At 45.1% G+C, this 19,625-nt stretch overlaps 1 protein-coding gene across 7 annotated transcripts in view; it reads right to left on the bottom strand.

Annotated features, from left to right (window-relative positions):
- The window catches only part of ZNF217 (zinc finger protein 217), a 39,650-nt gene that overhangs the window by 14,971 nt on the left and 5,054 nt on the right, over positions 1 to 19,625 (bottom strand). For 3 of the 7 annotated variants that reach the window (XM_079785187.1, XM_079785189.1, XM_079785188.1), the window contains one exon: positions 12,698 to 12,777. The gene's annotated coding sequence lies outside the window, so the exon portion shown is untranslated. The other 4 variants (XM_079785191.1, XM_079785190.1, XM_079785193.1 and 1 more) reach the window with 4 other exon arrangements.

Below are 19,625 nucleotides of genomic sequence, written 5' to 3'. Positions count from 1 at the left end.
ACTGCTCATATTCCTTGTTATCTTTATTTTGAAAAAAACTAAACTTTAAACTTTTCCAAATAAGACTGTAGATCAAAGATCAGAGTAAAGAAAGAATGCACTGAAGTATTCTGCGTTAATTTCTTAGTCTTTTGTTGCCATCACAATAGAGGGTCAACTCATGGGCTGACTACCAACTTGGAGGGATATAATAGAAGACTCCGGAAACCTGAATTCTAGTCCTGCCTGAGTCACAACCTTAAAGTGGTCACCACATTATCTCAAAAGTATCTACTTAATGCAGATGGATAAATTACAGATCACCTCATAGTTCCAAAATTCTATGGTTCTGGGGGTAAAACCTATATTTATGGACAGATATAGTCAAAAGGATACTTAATGACTATACTAATCAAAATATTAAATGATATTTGAATACATGACTGATCATTTATTTAGGTTTCTATGCAGGCATTTATCATTCAACAAATATTTACTGACTGCCAGCATCCCAGGTAATATTTTACCTGACGAAATTAACAGCACATATTCTAGAAAAGGAGTTACCAAACTCTGACAACACTGTTTTCACTGGCCAACAACTAAGTGAGAAAAAGAAAAACAACTCGAGGAGTTCATATTCATTTCAATTTGAATAAAGACTGCCCTCTATTTGAGCTCTTTTCTAGTTTTGGTGCCAAAATAACCTTTAAAAAAAACAAAACAAAGGATGCATTGGCACATAGTAGAGGTGTGTTTTTTTAATGTCCTAATTTGGCAGAAATCAAAGTTAGCCCCCACGTCAAACCTCAACATTATTAACTTTTCTTTTTTAAAGAAAATTCACTAGTCTGTGACATTTTTTAAGTTTTGGGGAATTCCACTTTCCTAAAAATAATCTTTCCCCAAAAGACACAACCTACACCCAGTTTCTGGATTAGAAACATGAGGTGGGGTATCCCTGTGACTTCCCACCAGGCAAAGGCTGGGAAAGCAGCTTGGAAAGACTGTTTAGGTTCCATTTTTCTCTCTGAAATGTTAAATATCTGGGTTAAGTTATCATCAGCCTAACGGAAGACCGAAAGGATTGGTAAAGGAGGCAGTTAAAATTTAGGAAAAAGCACCTTCCTTTCTGCCTGGGGAGAGGGAAGAGTCGTGACCAGGGCGGAGGCCTGAAGATGAGGGGAAGATGGCTCAGGCCAGAGACCTCTAGGGTGGCAGGGAGACCACCCTCCCAGGGAAAACTGAAGCTCTTCTTCCGGGGAAGCTTCTGAGGTAGACTCTGAAGTCATAACTTGCCTTACTGTCCCAGGCACTAGATGACCCTGGGTCATTGAAATCCTTGCTACTCACCCATGAGATATGAAAACCCTGGGCCATCCTTAAAGAGCCCAGAGCCTAGGAGCAGAGACCTTGTCGCCTTGTCTCCCCGCCCCCCTCTCCCTGCTAGCCCCCTGCTGCCTCCAGTGCACACCTAGAAGGGGTCCCAGGCAGAGTTAGGCCCTCAATATTAACTCCTGGTGAATAAATGAACAGCACTATATAGTCAGTACAGTCAATATATGAATCTCTGGCCTCGGTCACCAGCCATACCTGATATTGAATTTAACTTGAATGTTCATCACAACTTCCACACTGCCATCTAATTACCATTCTCTGCAATTTCAAGAGGGTAATAAAAAGAAAAATCATGTAACCATACCATAAAGTTGTTCAGCACAAGCAACAATCACTTTGGTTTACAACCACTCAACTCACAGACCCACTGAAACAAAAATGCGGGCCATGCTTGGAAACCTAATAGCAAATGCCCCGACTCCTGCCTAGAAATTCTATATAGACAAACACTTCCTTAAATTATAAATCAGTATCTACTTAAAACCAATCTACTAAACAAAAATGTTTAGAGTGATTGTAATAATGAAGACTTTCTAATAAATACAGAACTTAGGAGAAATAGACATTCTAACCTAATTACTGTTAATAACCAACCACCATTTCCAACTGAATGGGGTGAGTGCACACAGCCTTCCCAGACCTTCAGCGCTCTCGTGTGAAGCACACAGAAGCCACAGAACGATGACTATTGATAATGTCAATTGTCTCTCTTGACAAAGCACTGGGGGGGGGGGGGGGGGGGGCGGGGGGGGGGGGAATTCTAACCCAACACTTAGTCTAAATGCTTTTAGTGGCAGAAAAGGGAGCATTCCAAACACACTAAGCTACTAAAAGGCACTTTGCAAAAATGGTTTTCAATGTTTAAAAACTTTTCCTAGAACCTTTACTCACATAAATAGCACTTAACCCTCAGCCATATATACCCAAGGCACCAAAGGCAGGAAGTTCTTCAGTTTAACCTTACATTCTGAGAGAACACTAGGGTTTTATTTATATTGTGATTACCTTGATAGATTTTCTTTAAATTTACCACAACACCATCTTTCTAAAAAAGTAGAACCCTATTGCTATAATTGCCTGAAATAGAAGTCTGATGTTTTTTAGGTCATTTCTTGTTTTGTTTTTTAAGATATTCAATGTGAGTAAAGCTACTTCGAATTCTGCCACTCCCTGTAGATCTAGAAATCAGCAAATATTACACATTATACAGTGCTTAATGAAAAGCACAATAATTTGAGCTTAAGCACAACAAATCAGAAGTAAATGCCACCACACTGACAATTGCTGTAACTTTAAATATTGTTCTTTATGTGTGGAAGCAACCAGACTGTGTGGACTACTCATTACCATAGCACGGAGCAATAAGGTATTCATGGTCCTCAAAACTGTCCAAAACACATAAAAAACTCTATTTAGAGCCACACAATGTAAAGTAACCAGTAAATCTACTATCCCCCTCCCAGTTAAGAGCCCAATTAAATGATCATTAAAACATACAACCTAAACTGCTAGTCACTGACCAATTCATTTGTACCTTTAAACTGTAAAATTATCTCCAAGATCTGGTTAGGAAATTTACAGTTCTTATAGAAGTTTCCCTTCCATATTTTACACATACTATTTTTTCTTAATCTGACTAGTGAAGATAACTCTACATAGTAATCTACAGTAGTAATCAAAACCTATAACTTGAAATCCTTTAGCACTATTTCAAGGAAATCACCAAGGTCACACCCAGGAGGCTAAATGGTCAACCCCCAACTTCCCTAAAATAGTTGTGGAAAGATGTTTAAAAGTTAAGTGGCAGAAAAAGATTAAAATACTCAAAGTTGATATTCAACATCCCAACCTAAACTATTCAAAACCAGATGATTGTTCAAAGGCAGAGTTTGGGAAGATTCTACAGGATATAGTCTCATTTTCTTGAAATTGTACATAAGTGCCCAGTTAGTTCTACATAGGATTAGAAACCACAGTTAGTACTATAAAATGTAATCACGTTAGCATATTTGAATGTCATGATTAAAAACTCTGCCTCGGGAAAAAAATAAAAAATAAAAAAACTCTGCCTGCTTCATTCCAAATCAATTAAGTCAGTTAAAGAATATTATTGTGAACTTAGAGCAACGTGTATTAGTTTTAGTTTCAGTATTATTAGTACTACAGATACTGTGGTCTGTAAACTGGCTTTAAAATTTTTTATCTTGTCCTGAAAGAGAACTATAAGGAAAATGGATAAAAAGAAGAATTTTAATTAAGCAAGATTAAGCATTACTATCAGTGAGTTATTATGACTTAACCAGTACTATCTTAACATTTTGAAAAGATTTTAGAATACTGCACCAAAGAGAGGGAGGGAGAACTAAAAAAGCAAATTGTTCTATCTTTACCTGTATTCTTTAACTCTCTACAAAGAAAACAGTGAATGTGTACAGGTACACACACATATGTATATATTTGTATATGAACAGATATACAAATAACTTTAAGCATTATACCATACCACTACTCTACACCCCTACACCTCTTTTCCCACAAGGCCAAAGTGAGGGTTTTTAATTGTACCAAACTTAACTAACTTCAGATTAAACATAAACATGGCAGTCAATGCCTTTTAAGGCATGAGGTGGTTCTTTACAGACATATAAATACTGCCCTCCTTGTCTTTGTAGAGAGCAAATACTAAAGTTGTAAGTTGGCCCTTTTAAATCACCTGTTTGCTTTCAAAATTAAAGAAAAAAAAGTCTCTTATCAATTAATACATACAGTCAATGTTCAGTGGATTCATATATGAACAACACTTATCCACTGATTAAGAATAAAAACACTTCTGGTGTAAGTGAACTGTTTTTGAAGTTATCCAGATTTGATACAGGTAGGAAAAAATTTCACACAAGTATTTCTCCTAATGCTGATTCAAGAACAAAACATATCTGGGCTCTCAATCTCCAGGCCATATCACTATAAATTTTGAACGATTTAAATTCAAAAGGCTTTCTGACACTAGAAAATAAGGAACACCTACACACAAAAAAGCCAGCATCCTGACTCCTGGGGAGGCTCTTCCCTGGGAGGTGGAGGCATGTGTAGGTCAGAAACAACTTTGGTAAAGCTTAAGAACACAGCCTACGGAATTCAACTCATTCTCTCATACAACTTGCTCAGCTGTCTTTTCAGGTTTAGTAATTTTATTTCTCAACTTGATCATAAAATTACCAAACTGGCCCCAAATTTCCAGTAACTCAGCTTTGCTGTTACCCAGGGCAGGAAGTAATGGGGATGTGAAGAACAGGCAGCCAGCAAGTGTTCAAATGCCCTTTTTCGGGAGGGTCCCAATGTTAGGCATAAAGGGACAATTAGAGGCAGCAGACGCTGGCAGGGGCTGCCCTTCTATTTATGTGGAAGATAGATTTATAACAAGAATTGAGCTTGCTTATCAGAGCTGCAGATTTTAAGAAAGGATGGTCCCTGTCCTCCCACTTCCTCAAAGTCAGATTCCTATCTGCCCTCATGGTCTCACTTCAAAATCCTTTGCCCCACATACCACTGCACATGTGCCTAACTGTAGTACTGGTTGCAGAAAAACAAGCCAAATCACCTTATTCTTAAGCCAGCATTTCAGTAAAGTTGTCCTGCTGCACCCAAAATGAGACCTTTAAGTTATAATGATCAAGCTTCCCTCACACAAATTTAAGAAATTTCCTGCTGTCTTTGTGTAATTCGGTCTTCCACGTGCATTTAAACTAGTCAACACCCCTCCCCCACATCTGGAGATGAGTGGACAAATCCACTCTTCCTACTGTCCTGGGTTTAATTCATATGCTGGCACCAAAACCTTCACTATTTAGAGCATTTGATATGATTGGGATTCCTTCAATGCCTGGACTGTAAATACCTTCCAGGTTTTTATTTTGTAACACCTCAGTAATGTGAAAACTATTCTAGCTATCCCAATTTAGTCATTTAATTTAAAGTCTCATTACATTTGTTTTATTCTATTGGCATGCTCATCAGTATATAGAACTGTCTCGTGTTTTTATTCATACATAAGACTTGAAAATACCTAGCCACTAAAAAAAAGAAAGAAAGAAAATACCTAGCCACTGTCCACCTATTAACCATTCTGCTACAGAATTTGACTGAAGTAGGAAATTAGGACTAACCCATTTAAGACAGGTCATACACAGCAACCTCAAAACCCATAACATACAAGCCATACTGAACACCTTGAACTGAAATTTTGTTACCAAGTGGAAACAAAGCTTCTTGTAAAACATAAGAGAAGGCCCATCACAGTCCTCAGAGTCAGATAAAAGCGTATCTATTTTTTATAAGTAGTAGATTGTAGGCAGTCAAGAGTCATTAAAACTACTCCAAAGTCCTTATCAGCCGATATCACGTTTGTGACAACGGAGAGAAAAGAATGTAATTCTGTAAAGTGGGAAAACAGCTCTCGGGACCCCTGAGGCTCTCATCAAGCGGCTCAGAATTAAGAGTGCTCAGGAGTTGGAAAAGGCAGCCCTGCTGAGACAAGAACATGCCGTTTCATCATAAATACTGTTACATGGAGAAGAGTGATGAGCATTTATCTGAAATGAGATAAAGGGACTGTCCTTGCCAGGCCATTATATTCCTGAGTATTTCATCAGTTTGTAAGTGACTTGATTAAGTCTTATTTTCAGATTTCCTCTTTAAAAGGACGACGGGGCTGCAATTCCTCCCAGAAGTTCCTCTGCCAAAAATGGAGGCTTACTTACAAAGAGAATGCAAATCCACCTCCACCTTAAACCTTAAAAGTAAAGGCAAAGCCAAAACCTTCACTCCTCCTCCTTCCTCCCCTATTACCTAGAGAAGGGAGGGGGGTGACGTTGTTATCTAAATAGATTCTTCAGGCTGAAGGGGGGGAATATTTTACAAGCTTTATTTCAGTGGTGTATTAGTTCCCTTTTTTTTTTTTATTAAGAAGTGAAAGGGAATAATATGAACCCAAGACAACTGCTAAACTTCTCACAAGTTGTTTCTTTAAAAAAAAAAAAAAAAAAAAACGGCAAAAGTCAAACAGCAAAGTGGTAGAAGGTGTTAAGACAAAAGGATTGAAAGAAGTGGGACACTAAAATAGGTGTCCACCTAGAAAAGTCGTAATCTTCCCCCTACTTCCTCCTCCGGCATGCAAATCAATGTGCAGAGCTGAAGGCGCAGGCTTCCTCCTCACACCAAATAACTAAAATTCCAAACGATCAGATTATTAACCCTAGTCTAACAAATGAGCCAAATAAATAATAAATTTGACTTCTGAGCTTTTAAATAAGGCACTGTCTCTAGAACTTAATACTTACATAACATTAAATATGGCAGCAATGGGGGGAAGGGGTGACTTCAACTGAAACACCAGGATTGAAAAACACAAACACACTACTCCAGTCTTTGGAATACTGAACAAAACAGTATCTAAAATAAACATGACTTCTCAGAAAAAGCCATCTACCATTAAGGACACACCTTAAAAGTTCTCAGCACATATTAACTAAGCAAGCACAAACTAGTGGTTTGATTGTTATATTTTTCAGACAAAAAGCAATTAGGTTATTGCTCTGCACTTGTCACTACAGACACTAAACCTATTAGAAACCCTAGATCTATCACCCATTCTCAATATATTATAAAACTTGGTACTTTAAGCCTATTGATATTAAGGCAGTCCATCTATTCCACGGGAAGAGTACAGTACAGAAATGTTTATGAACTCCTTGACACACAGAAGAGGAGGTAAAAGGCCGCCTAAGACCCCTACCTAGTGACCAGGCCCGGCCGGCAGCTGTTGTTGCCCTGCCTTTCTTTTGTTGAGCTTAATCTCATGTCAACTCATTCAACCAACTCAAAAGCAATGAAGACATAATTGAATCAACCTGAACTGAATCGGACCGAGGCTTCTTAAAACATACAGTTTAATGGTTGCAAACGATCTAGAAAACCAGGAAACCGGCCAGGCTGTGGGGTGCACAGTGGCCAGTAACACAGGACCCCGGACGGCCCGCAGGACCACTACAACCGCCATTTACTTAAAAAGGTTTAGGAATGGTCAACGCTTCAAGCCCCGTAAGCTGACTCAAGAGAGAAATTGAGGCAAAAAAAGACTTCAAAGGAGAGCAACACACCAAACTTAAACCCTGAAGCGACTGTCCTTTTCTCAGAGGTGGGGAAAGTTTCTGCTGCTCCAAGGGGGAACGGGCTACCGGGTCCCGAAGTGGCCGCTGGTGGCTCTTTCCTTGCGGAAAAACTCCCCGCCCGCCCAGGAATGCGGCTGCCCGTCCTCGGTGGCCCTACCCCGAATCCGAAAATGTGGGGTCCCACCCAGGACCTGAGCGGCTGTGGTCCCGGCGCGCAGGTACCGGCCTCGGCCCCCCGCAGACCACCTCTCGCCCAGCCGGCCGGCGCAGGACCGACCGGGCCGCCCCAAACGCAGCCTCCCGGGCCCCCAGCAGCGCCTCCCCGCTCTTCACCCCCCGCCCCCCCCCCCCCCCATCCCGTGCCGCTAGCACTTTGGGGCCAAATCAAGAGGGAAGAGGGCTCTACATCTGAAACTGCGCGGTTTCGCCACTCAGCGCCTGCTGGCAGAAACTTCCCTTTTAAAAAAAACACTTTTAGGCTAACATTTCAATCCCTCCTGCCCTTTGGAGTTCCTAGTTCTGCTTCCAGCTGGCTCTGGGTCTGCCCCTAGAATGGAGTTATAAAGACATTCTTTACGCGTTTATGGGTTCTTTTTAGGTGTGTTTTTTAAACCTTTAAAATTAAAGGGGGTAAATAAAAATCCCAATTTCACACCCAGGAAGCACAGCCCTGTGCACCGCCTACTCAGAGATGGGCAGAAGACCGGGACTCCGGGGCACGGATTTGGGGTGCCCGGGGGGTGGGGGGGGGGGCTCGCAGGGATGCGCATTGGGGTCTGGGGCCAGGCCAGGCCCCTCCCCCGACCCCTATAGACGCGCCCTCCGCCGGGCCCGTGTGGACGGTCCCGGCCATTGTTTGCGGGGGACGCCTGTTAGGACGCATTGTTTTGGCCGTTTCCAACTTGCCCGGCCCCTCCCGAGCCACCGTGGGGGACCCCGCGCCGGCCTCTGCCCCCCACGGCCGAGGCGGCCAACCGCGAGACCCGCCCCGCGGAGCCATCCAACTTTTGAGGGGAGCCCCCACGCAGCCCCCGGCTCCCTCCGGCCGGCCCGGCTCCCGACCCGGAGGGGGGGACCCCCACCCCCAGGCCATCTCGGCTATTGCCCAGAGTGAGTGTGATGGTAACACTGTCTGTACACACCGGGGGCTCGCCCGACACCTTCTCGCCGGGTGGGGAGGGGGCGCCCGAGAGGAACGGAATCGGGTGGGAGCGGGCGATCGGGCGGGGCGGCCATCCGGGGAGGGGGCAGGATAACGAGCGCGGAGACGCGAGGGCGGCCCGGGGGGGCGCCGGAGGGCGACGCGGGGCGCCCCCTGGGGCCCGGCGCGGGCGGGGGCGCGCCCCCTTTACCTGCGGCTCCGGCTCCTCGGCCATTTCCTCGCTCGGCGGCGGCCGGGACTGAACTGACACCACACGAGCGAGCCGAGGTTTGAATGAGGAGGGAGCGGGCGAGGGGAGGGGGCGGGGAAGGCGGAGGAGGGGAGGCGACGGGGAGTTTCTCTCGGCCTTTTGTGCGGACACCTCCCGGATTCCTCACCGGCCCCGGCCCCCCAAAACAGACGGGGGGCCACGGGTCGAAGGGCGAAACCATCCCTCACGGGACCTCGCGCCTTGAAGACCCCCCCCCAAAAGGAGCGCCCCGCGTCCCCGACCCCCAACCCACCCCCGCCCGGAGGATTTGGGGGCCGGGCTCACCTCGGGCGCGGGGCTAAGGTGAGCGGGGCGGGGGTGCGCACGGGGGGGGCAAAGGCTCGGGCGCCCCCTACTCGTCCGCGAGGGGACAGTGCAGGCGCGGGTGCAGGCGCGGGGGGGTCCCTAGAGCCGCCGGGGCGAGGCGCGTCCGGCGCACCGGGACTGTTGGGTCAGAAAGTGCTCAGGGAGCAGCTGTTGCGCCCTCCCTCGGCCCCGCCGTTCGAATACGCCCCGCCCCCGGCCTACACCGGCCGCGGCCGCCCCCCGAGGCCCCGCCCCGCGGGCACGTGACCTCCGCGGGCGCGCCCCTGCCCCGCCCACCGCCGCGGGCTCCGCCCCCCGGGGCGCGAGCGGACGAGCACGCGCACTCCCAGTTCTCGCCCCGGAGACTCCCGCGCACGCGCTCGCCTTTCACCGCCCCCACACACACCCCCTCCCGCCATCCGGCCAACCGTGGAACCGCGAACGCCCGGCGGTTCCAGTGACAGGTACGCGGGGAGGGGGCCACGAGGGCAGCGCGCAGGCGCAGACCCAGGCCGGCGCCTCGCCGCCTCCCCCTCCCTCGCAAGGTGTGCCCAGGCCCGGGGCGGAGCTGGTAGCCCGAACTCCTGGGTCATCCAGAATTACCAACCAACAAACAAAAAGCCTCTACACCCTTTTGGGCAGATTAAAAGGCAGCTGTGCATAAACACCACTTCCTTCAGGTTTTCCTCCAGTGTGAGGAAGGTCGAGAAGACAAGATGATTAAAATGTTTTTTAATCAGTATCTTCAAAAAGCTACCCTTTGTTGTTACTTTTCTAAAAGGTCTGGGTTTGCGCTGCTCATATAACTTCAGATTTATAAACTTGGCCTGGGTTCCAAGAATCCACTTGGCTTTGATAGAAATCCACGTGGATGAAACTGGGCTTATTAAAATGGAAACCCAAAAAAAAAAAAAAAAGCTCTCTCCCTCCTCCCCACGCCTAACTCATTTAAAGCGTTTTCCGACTGTTCTTTCTCTGCTCACAAAAAAAAAAAGGAAAAGAAAGAAAAGGTCCGAGGACACTGATTCCCCCCACTTGAAGCTCCAGGAGGAATCACGGAAGCACAATCACTCCCACTAAGTTGTCCGCCCCAAGATGCAAACGAATGCAAATGTAAACGGAGCTCTGCAAAAGTCACCACAAACAAAACAGCCCCGTGTGTTTTTCGTTGTTGTGTGTGTTTTGTTTTGTTTTCCCTTCGGTGTATCCAAAATGGAAAAACTTAAAACATAACAAGAAAGGCACTTAAAGTACACAGTTAATAAATCAAGACAAAAAAAGTGCTCGGCTGGTGAGCAATGCAATCCTTAATAAATAGGAAATGGAATTTGAGAGGCAGCTTCTCAGCAGAGGGGAAGCATTTGCAGAGTGTGGTGTTTTTGCTGTCATTTTATACAGAACTGCTAGCCCCACAGACGGTCTGGTTCGTCTTTTCTAAAGAAATGAACCAACCTCTTACAAATTCATTAGCAGTGACGGGAGTAGATTCTTCGGCCAGAACTCTTTTTTTTTTTTTTTTAATCAAGTACACTGATACCGGCTACTTCTAGCAGTAGGTTCCCTTTCTCAGGGAAGATGAATACCGCTCTTTAAGATACTTTTCAGAGCCTCAGACAGAGTCACATCCTGAAACACAGTCCAGAGGCATCCTCTTCATAAACAAGAAGCTGCATTGAACTTACCAAAACAAATGACTTCCACCCTCGCTCCTCAACAAAGAAACGATGAACTAGTGGAACCAGGTTGAGTCTTAACATAAGTGTAGCCTCACTCTACATGTTAATGGATAACCTTTGAACTCTGAAACCCTGAATGCTGTAAACACAATGGCACTACTGATAGTTTAAAATCCTGCTATCAAAATTGAGCAAAAAAGAAAAGTCCAAACTTTTTCAGTAGGAATGGGGAAACAATCCAATGTTTTGACAAATAATCGTTTCACTAAGAACAATAGGACTCCTGGCTCTCAGACCGTGTTGCTACTGAATTATTCTCAGAGCAAAAAGGGTTGTGCTTTTTTTTCTCTATGCCCTCACAAAGCTACCACTTTGTTAGCATAATAACATCATATGGTCTGTTAACCACTGTTTCTCTCTCCCTATAACCCCCCCCCCAAAAAAAAAACACCTTATTATGTTGTAGCTTTTAAAATTGAAAGATGATTGTATTAACTGATCTATCTGCTAAGAGTTTTATATGTGATCCTTATGTTTGAGCAAGGAATTACAAAGACCTTATTCTTGGAGGCATGCCAACAAAAAACTGGGAAATGGTTGCAAAATTCTGCCAGTGACTGAGTGCTGGGTCGCAAACACACACTGTGTTTTTAAAAGGACAGAGAGTGGTCTGAATTTGCTGTAAGGGCATCCGTGAGACACAATCTCCCTTTAGAAGAGAGAGACTCATACTTAAGATGTGTTTGGAAAGCTGGTATACTTAAAACAATGAAAAATGGAAACTCCAAAAGTAACAGAACACTAGGAACATGTGGTTTTGTAATAAACGCGAAGAATTCATATTGTTATTGTATGAAATGAAAAATTGAAAAATCAAACGTTGATCTACATCTACTTAGCTCCACCCACCCACGAGTAATCCTGTTTTACCATTACTCCCTAGCTAGACTCATTCTTCAGGAGTCAGGTGCTGCAGGGAAGCAGACAGCACAAAGAAAGAATGGGACCAGAAATGTCCCTTCCGCTGTGCGCTGACACGCTCCTCCGGGAAGGGGCAGAAAAAGCCCCACTTCACCTCTTTTTAATGCGACAAATGTCAGCTACACTTCATTTTTCACAATTATCTAAACAGACCAGCCCGCCTTAAGATGTTTCCCAGTGTACGCTTTAAAATATAGCCCCATTATCCCTGATTTAATCCTGGTGACATGAGACCTCTTCTTTTAGCCAACTTATGGTTTTCTCTCCAGATCTAATAAACAAAAAGCCCTTCTGATTTGCTATATTTACCATCTATTGGAATCATGTTTGGGGACTAAGCCATAATTAGAAGAACAGAATGCGGTATGATCTTCTTATTTCGTAAGTATGTATTTTGCTGTGGAACTATTACAGAAAAACAATTTGGAAACTGTGTAAAACCCTGGAGCTGAAATGAAGCCAACAAAGATACTTGGCTTAAAAAAAAAAAACACAGCTTAGTGGTTCAGAGCAGGAAAACCTGAAAAACTGCAGTGAGGCGTTAGCAGGAAAAGAGAATGAAAAAGTGAGCCCAACCTGCCAGCCTCCTGCAAACTACAAAGGACATTTGAGAAGAAGCCGGGGCAGCCCTTTTAACACGACTGAGTGCACTAAATTAAGTAGGGATCACCAACAACTGCAGGAAACACCACACTGCTCTCTCTCCTAGTCAGTCTCAAAATTGTAAGCCCTCTATAAAACATCAGAATAGATGACAAAAATAAATAGCAGCATTTACCTTTCGGAAGTGGGGGCAGTGTCTGGAACCTGGAGACTCTTGCTCTCTGAGCCTGCCAGTCCACCTGGCTCAGAACAATCCTGGAAGAGAAGTGATTGCTGGATTTTATTCACAAACCAAAGAGGGAGGGGCCAAGAATAAGGCTCAATTTAAATAGAAGTCTAGATCCAATCACAAATTCATTAGATTAACTTGGGTTGGGGTGGGGGGGAGATTGTTAATCTTTTAACTTCAATTGTCCCATTGACAAGTTAGATCAGTGCCTCCCTCCCCTCTACAAGCACTTTGTCTTCCTCTAATATTCTGGAAGGTTTTCCAAGGCTGACGTCACTCGACATGTAAATGTAAACTTTCTTTAAAAATTACGTGTGTCACATAACTTTGGGAGCCCCTCTTTAAAGCTTTCCGCACTCGTCTGATATTCCAAAAGGGGAACTCTGGGATAAGAGGAAGTCTGGGAAGAGTAAGGTAAATAACATTTCTTGAAATCCGATGCCCAGCCTCATCTCAATAAATGGAACGCTCTTTCACCCACCACTTACTCAAGTCAAAACCTAGTATAATTTGGCTTAAACTATACTTCACCCTCCTTCCCCACACACCTTGAATCCATCAGCAAACCCTATAATTTCTAAATATATTTCAACTCTGTCCACTTCATCTAACACAAGCCTACTCCACAAACCCACTCTCTCCTCCAAATATTTGAATAAATAAGTGAGGTTTCTCGACGCTTCTTTCTTTCTAGGTTTGCCTTAACATTCTCCACCCCATAGCCCAAGAGCTTTTACAGTGTAAATCAGATCATGTCCCCACCCTGCTTAATGGCTTCCTCTTGCCTCAGGAGAAAAGAACAAACTCCAGAGCTGCCTCGCCAGGCCGGTAATCTGGCCCCTGCCTAACTCTCCAGCCTCAAGTCTTGGCCAACCCTCTTTTAGGGTTCTAAGCTTCAACCTGTCTGACCCAGAGCCTTTAGACCTGCGGTTCCCTCGGCCTAGCGCTCCTTTCCCATTCATTCAGAAAATCAGCTTCTGTTCCTCCTCAGAGAGTTTTAAACTGCATGTTGGGGCGGGGGGGAATGTCCTCTGCAGTCACTCGGGACTCCCAAATACTCCTCGCCACCTCTTGAAAGCTGCAGTAATTCTAGAGTATTATTTAATCCCTCTGGGTTTCAGTTTCCTCATCCATAAAATGGGATGATGAAGAAGAGGAAGTAGAAGAAGGGAGAAAATGGAGGAAGAGGAAGAAAAAAATAACTCCTTCAAAGTTCTCACTGCCCAGCCAGCGTGGCTCACTGGTTGAGTGTGGACCTATGAACCAGGAGGTCATGGTTTGATTCCCAGTCAGGGCATATGCTGGGGTTGTGGGCTCGATCCCCAGTGTGGGGCATGCAGGAGGCAGCCAATCAATGATTCTCATCACTGATGTTTCTCTCTCTCTCTCTCTCTCCCCCTTTCCCTTCCTCTCTGAAATCAATAAAAATATATTTCTTTTTTTTAAAATTCTCATCACAAGGGAAAAAACTAGGAGATGACGGATGTTAACTTACTGTGATCATGATTTTGCAACATACACATACCTCAAATCATACTGTACAATTTAAATTTATAGCATCACATGTAAACTGCATCTCAATAAAATTGGAGAAAACATATATATTTATATTACTGGCATAAGTAAGACTGGAGGATTAATGAGATACACTGTGCAAAGTTGTAAGCCCAGAGTTTGGGAGGGCCTGGACATAGAGCTTAGAGGAAGCCAAACAAATAAGTCCTTGCCCCTTTGGACTTCATGCTATCTTCTAGAGCAGCGATTTTCACCCTTTTTCATATCGTGGCACACACAAGCTAATTACCACACAGTTCTGTGGCACACGAAAAACAGGTATCATTTTGATTCATTCACACCAGACGGCTATTGTGTTGGCTACTGATATATATTTTTTTTTATTTTTTATTTTTTTTTTACAATCTAAGGGAAAAGAGGTCAGTGCCCCTGACTAAATAGTCAGTTTTTGCAGGTTTTAAAAATTCTGCCAGTGACGGAAAATCGCTGTTCTGGAGGTAGACCGACAATACACAGATGGTTATATTCACAAAGTCAGGGTCACCGGAGAGGGGAAGGTGCCTGCTGTTTCGGGGTGGGGCTCCCTGAGGAGCAGCGGCCCTCCATCAGGAAGCCAGGTGGGGAGCAGAAGGTGGGCAGGCTCAGGACAGAAGGGAAGCTGCTTAAAGAAGGAACTAGAAGGAGGCCAGCGTGGGGGGCCCAGCGAGGGAGGACAGGAACGCATGGGAATAAGGCAGGACCTTGCAAAGACAGTGGCAAGAACTGGTTTTTATCTCTGGATGCGGTAGGGTGTCAGACAATTTTCCATCCTCATTTTATTTGCCACATCTGTATTTGACAGAGTCTATCCCTTCTTCCTCCTTGAAACACTTCTTCCCTGGATTTGGAGCCTGCTCATTTCCCCAGCTCCCCCTGGCTGCTCCTCCTGAGTCCCCTCGGCTGGTCCTTGCTCCTCTCCCTGACCTCCAGACTTTAAAGCGCCCAGGGCCCAACGCTGGTGCCTTCTCGGCAAACTCATTAGTCAACAGAGCCAAATATCAACAGTACAACGACTGAAATTTCTTTTGAGAGCCCAATTTTTTGAACTTAAACTTCTTCTAACGCCACTTCTTCAAAATAGACTCGCCCAGGCCGTGGTATTTTGTGGAAGAGCCACACTAAAGGGGCCAAAGAGCCACATGTGGCTCGCGAGCCACAGTTTGCCGACCACGGCCCTAGGTGATTTCATCCAATTCAGTGGCTCAGAAGACCTAACAAGGCTCCTAAATTTATATCTTTCTCGCCCAGGCCTTTACCTCGACTCCCAAAACATATTTCCAACTTCCTACTCTGTGTCCACTTAGATGTCCAGTAATGAATTCTAGATTTCACTCTCAGACCTTCTCCCACAACTCCCCATCACTAATAGACATTTAATATCATGGATGTTGACGAAGAAAGAATGGGTAGAGAGATGGGTTAGCCACTCACATTAGATCACGCACCCCTGCCAGGTACCCCCAGATCTCAAACCCATGTGGTTATACTCACTACACATTACACCCCAGTAATTTATTCATTCCTGCCGGTCCTCCTCCTACTCAACTCCATAAAAACAGATGCCACTGTCTTGTTCTCTGCTGTATCTCCATGATGCCTGCCTGTAGCAGTGATCAATCAATGTGTTCAAAACGCATTCCGATGGGAAGGGAATTAAAATTTGGGTCTTCTAACCAGTCACTGGGGTCTGGTTAGACCTCAGTGTCCTCATCTGTAAAATAGGAATGATAGTCTCTAATCACCTGCCTCATCGGATAGTTGTGTTGCCCCAAGTCATACCACAGGGAAGCTCTGTGCTGTACACCAGCCAAAGGCACAGATCCACCTTCACGGATTTTTTTCCTATTGGAACAATACTAGAAATCTATTTTCTCTTCCTTATGATTTTCTTTTCTTTTTTTTAAATATATTTTATTGATTTTTTACAGAGAGGAAGGAAGAGGGATAGAGAGTTAGAACATCGATGAGAGAGAAACATCCATCAGCTGCCTCCTGCACACCGCCTACTGGGTACGTGCCCGCAACCAAGGGACATGCCCTTGACCGGAATCGAACCTGGGACCCTTGAGTCCGCAGGCCGATGCTCTATCCACTGAGCCAAACCTATGATTTTCTTAATAGTATTTTTTTCTCTAGCTTTCTTTATTGTAAGAATACAGTCCATAATACATATAATGCACAAAATATATTAACTGACTGTATACATTATTAGTAAAGCTTTGAGGCAACAGTAAGCTATTAGTAGTTAAGTTTTGGGGGTGAGGGGGGCATCAGCAGTTATACTTGGATTTTCAACTGCACCTGGGTAAGCACCCCCAACTCCTGTGTTGATCAACGGTCAGTTACACAGAGTATCAACTCCACGAAGGGCTGTGTAGGACTCGCCTTTGAATATACCTGGCACCCAAGTGTCAGCTCTCCTAATGCTATTGACATTGGACCTGGAACCCGAAAGGTTTCCCAGTTTACTAGGAAGAACATTGAGAGTCTTTGACCTCACTTTCCTCTTTTTTTCCCCAGCTCTCTCAATCAGATGACATAAATGGCCTAGTAAACTGTTTGTATAGTTGGTTGGTTAGGATTTTTATTTTCTTTTACTTTCAGGTCTGAGTCAGCCTGTTAACTCCATTGAGAGCAGGGACTTGTGCAAACCCACACCCAGGAGTGCCTTCTGCATTTCTCTGCCTTGGGATGGAGCACTGATGCTTCCAAAAATTCTCTGCCAAAAGCAGAACCAGTGCCCAGAGGCTGGCTGATCAGCGCTAACATTTATTACCTCCTCAGTGTATGCTCTCTACTCTAACTCATTTACTGTAACTCCTAGAGACCCTCTGAGGTAGAGCCTGTTTTTCCATCTTTGTAGATGAACCCGGGCACAGAGGGATGAAGTGGCTCTCCCAAAGCCCACTGGTCAGAAGCAGCAGAGCTAGGAGTCTAGATCCAGCACCTGCCCCTAGGGCCTTGTCCTTATCCACAGATATGGGGCCTCCCTCATAGCCCATTCCTCTCCCCTCAGCTCCTATCCCACCCCCCTCACCACCCTTCACCACGGGGTTTCCTTCCCTGTGCAGACACTAGCCAGGCCTCACGCCTCACCCCCACACCCCATCCTGTGTCCCCAGAACCTTGAACCATGCCTGGCACATAGTAGATGTTCACTAAATACTGGATGAAAAATGAGTAAATGGTTACCATGTGCCAGGCATGAGATAATCTCCATTATCTCATTACATCCTCCTACTAACAACCCAATGGCTAGTTGTTGTTTTGGTTTTGTTTTTTAAATATTTTTATTGATTTCAGAGAGAAAGGGAGAGGGAGAGACAGAAACATCAATGATGAGAGAGAATCATTGATCGGCTGCCTCCTGCACACCCCCTTACTAGGGATCGAGCCTGAAACCCGGCCAGGTGCCCTGACCGAGAATGGAACCGTGACCTCCTGGTTCATAGGTCGATGCTCAACCACTGAGCCACCCTGGCTGGGCCCAAATGGCTAGTTTTAATCTTGCTTTAAAGGCAGAGAGGTGAGGCATGCATTCAATCAATAGAATGCACACCGACTCCGTGATGTGCCTGGCATTTTCCCCAATACCAGGGATTCAGCTGGAAGGACGTGAACTCCACGTTCAAAGAACTTACCTTTCCAGCAGAAATCACAGACCTGTCACACTGAGCTTTTCAAAAGTCAAACCTGAGTACATTAGGGCCCTGCCTAAAACTCCCAATGTCTCTGAGAGCGTGGCTGGCAGGATCCCCTGGCCTGTGAAGACTGGATTTTACTCCAAGGGCGTGGGGAAGCCACTGAAAGGAAATGGAAGTAAAACCACGAGAACTATTACACTTCAGGTGTTTCTTCCTCAACACCTTATTTCCTCAGAGATCCTCCTGGCTACACAAAGAGGCGTGAAAACTAAGACCCGCAGTCCTTTCCCTCAATGGACGTCTTCCTGTCCTGGCGTCCAGGGCACGGCCAGGGAATCAGAAATGTCCCTGATAAGGACACCTGCCACTGGGCTCCTGCAATCTTATCAATCTCCGCCCTTTTTGTTGTTACTGCCTTTCTTTAGAAAGGTGAGACTGCGGCCTGCCTGAGGTCCCAGGCCTCAGTGCGTGTCCCGTCTTCCAGACTACACTGAGGCCAGCCCTCAGCTCTGTCACCAACCTAAATGTCCTTCATTTCTCAAAATGTACACTGACACACCTTTCTGGACACCCCATTTCCTGAACGTTCACCAGTCGGCGTGTGTGGTCTGGAACAGCAAGAGTCCACGTGGTGTGGCCCGGGTCTGGTCCCCCCCACCCAGGCACTCCCTCGCCTTCTTGCTGTACCTGTGGACTTACCCACCTTCCCCAACAGGCTGCAACTCCTCTTTGAGGGTAGGGGAGAAAGGCTGTGCAAACTCATGTCCCGAAAGCCATTAGCAGTGTTTTTTGCATAGAAGGGGGAGGCAATAAATGTTTAAAAAATGCGTGTCCTCAACTAGGTTTTAACCCTCCACGCCTGCCTTTCCATCGCCCCGCAGAGCTAGTCAGTTAGCACATCGTACAGGCCCTACCATCCCCATAGCTCTCAACTGCACCCTTTCCTTCCTGTTCCTTGTTTCCGGTTTCCTGATCAGTACAGGAATCTCAGCGCCAGGCCGCCTGAACCTGTCTTCCTCCCAGCCCACACTTCTTCCCAGCCCCCGCGAAGAGCCACCTGCTGCTGCCGCCCTGTGCAAAGATCTCGCCTTGTGCCAACGTAAGTCACTGCTCCCTCCTCTCGGGATGCAAAACCACCCGTGACCCCAGCCAACATTTTCACCAATTCACTCCAGAAATATTTACCGAAGACTCCTTTGTCCCAGGCACTTGACTAAGGTAGTAATTAAAGAGTGAAGTACAAAACAAATTGTATTTCTGTCCTTGTGGAGCTTACGTTTTAATAGGAGAAATAGGCATTAAACAAATTAAAGCATAAATAAATAGGGAAGCATATAATTATAATGCCTACTCTAGGGTAATAAATAACCCCTCAGGTACGCAAGAATGCTCACTGCAGCACTGTTTATTTGTAATAGAGAAAAATTAGAAACCACCTACACATCCATCAAAAGAAAATGGCCACATAAACTACAGTATCTCCAAACTTAATAGACAGCCCTGGGAAGAATGAAGTAGGGCCACATGTACCTAAATCACCAAAACATTGTTAAATAAAAAAATGTTAAAAAGGAATCAAGCTGCAAAAAGGCATACCATTTTTTGTTTAAACACACACACCATACCATAATATATTTTCTAAAAGAAAAAACATGTATATGTGTATATAATATATA

Source organism: Cnephaeus nilssonii (genome assembly GCF_951640355.1).
Source record: "Cnephaeus nilssonii genome assembly, chromosome: 11".
Taxonomy (NCBI): Eukaryota; Metazoa; Chordata; class Mammalia; order Chiroptera; family Vespertilionidae; genus Cnephaeus; species Cnephaeus nilssonii.
Note: the sequence above shows the minus strand (reverse complement) of the source record. Positions and strands in the feature narration are given on the sequence as shown.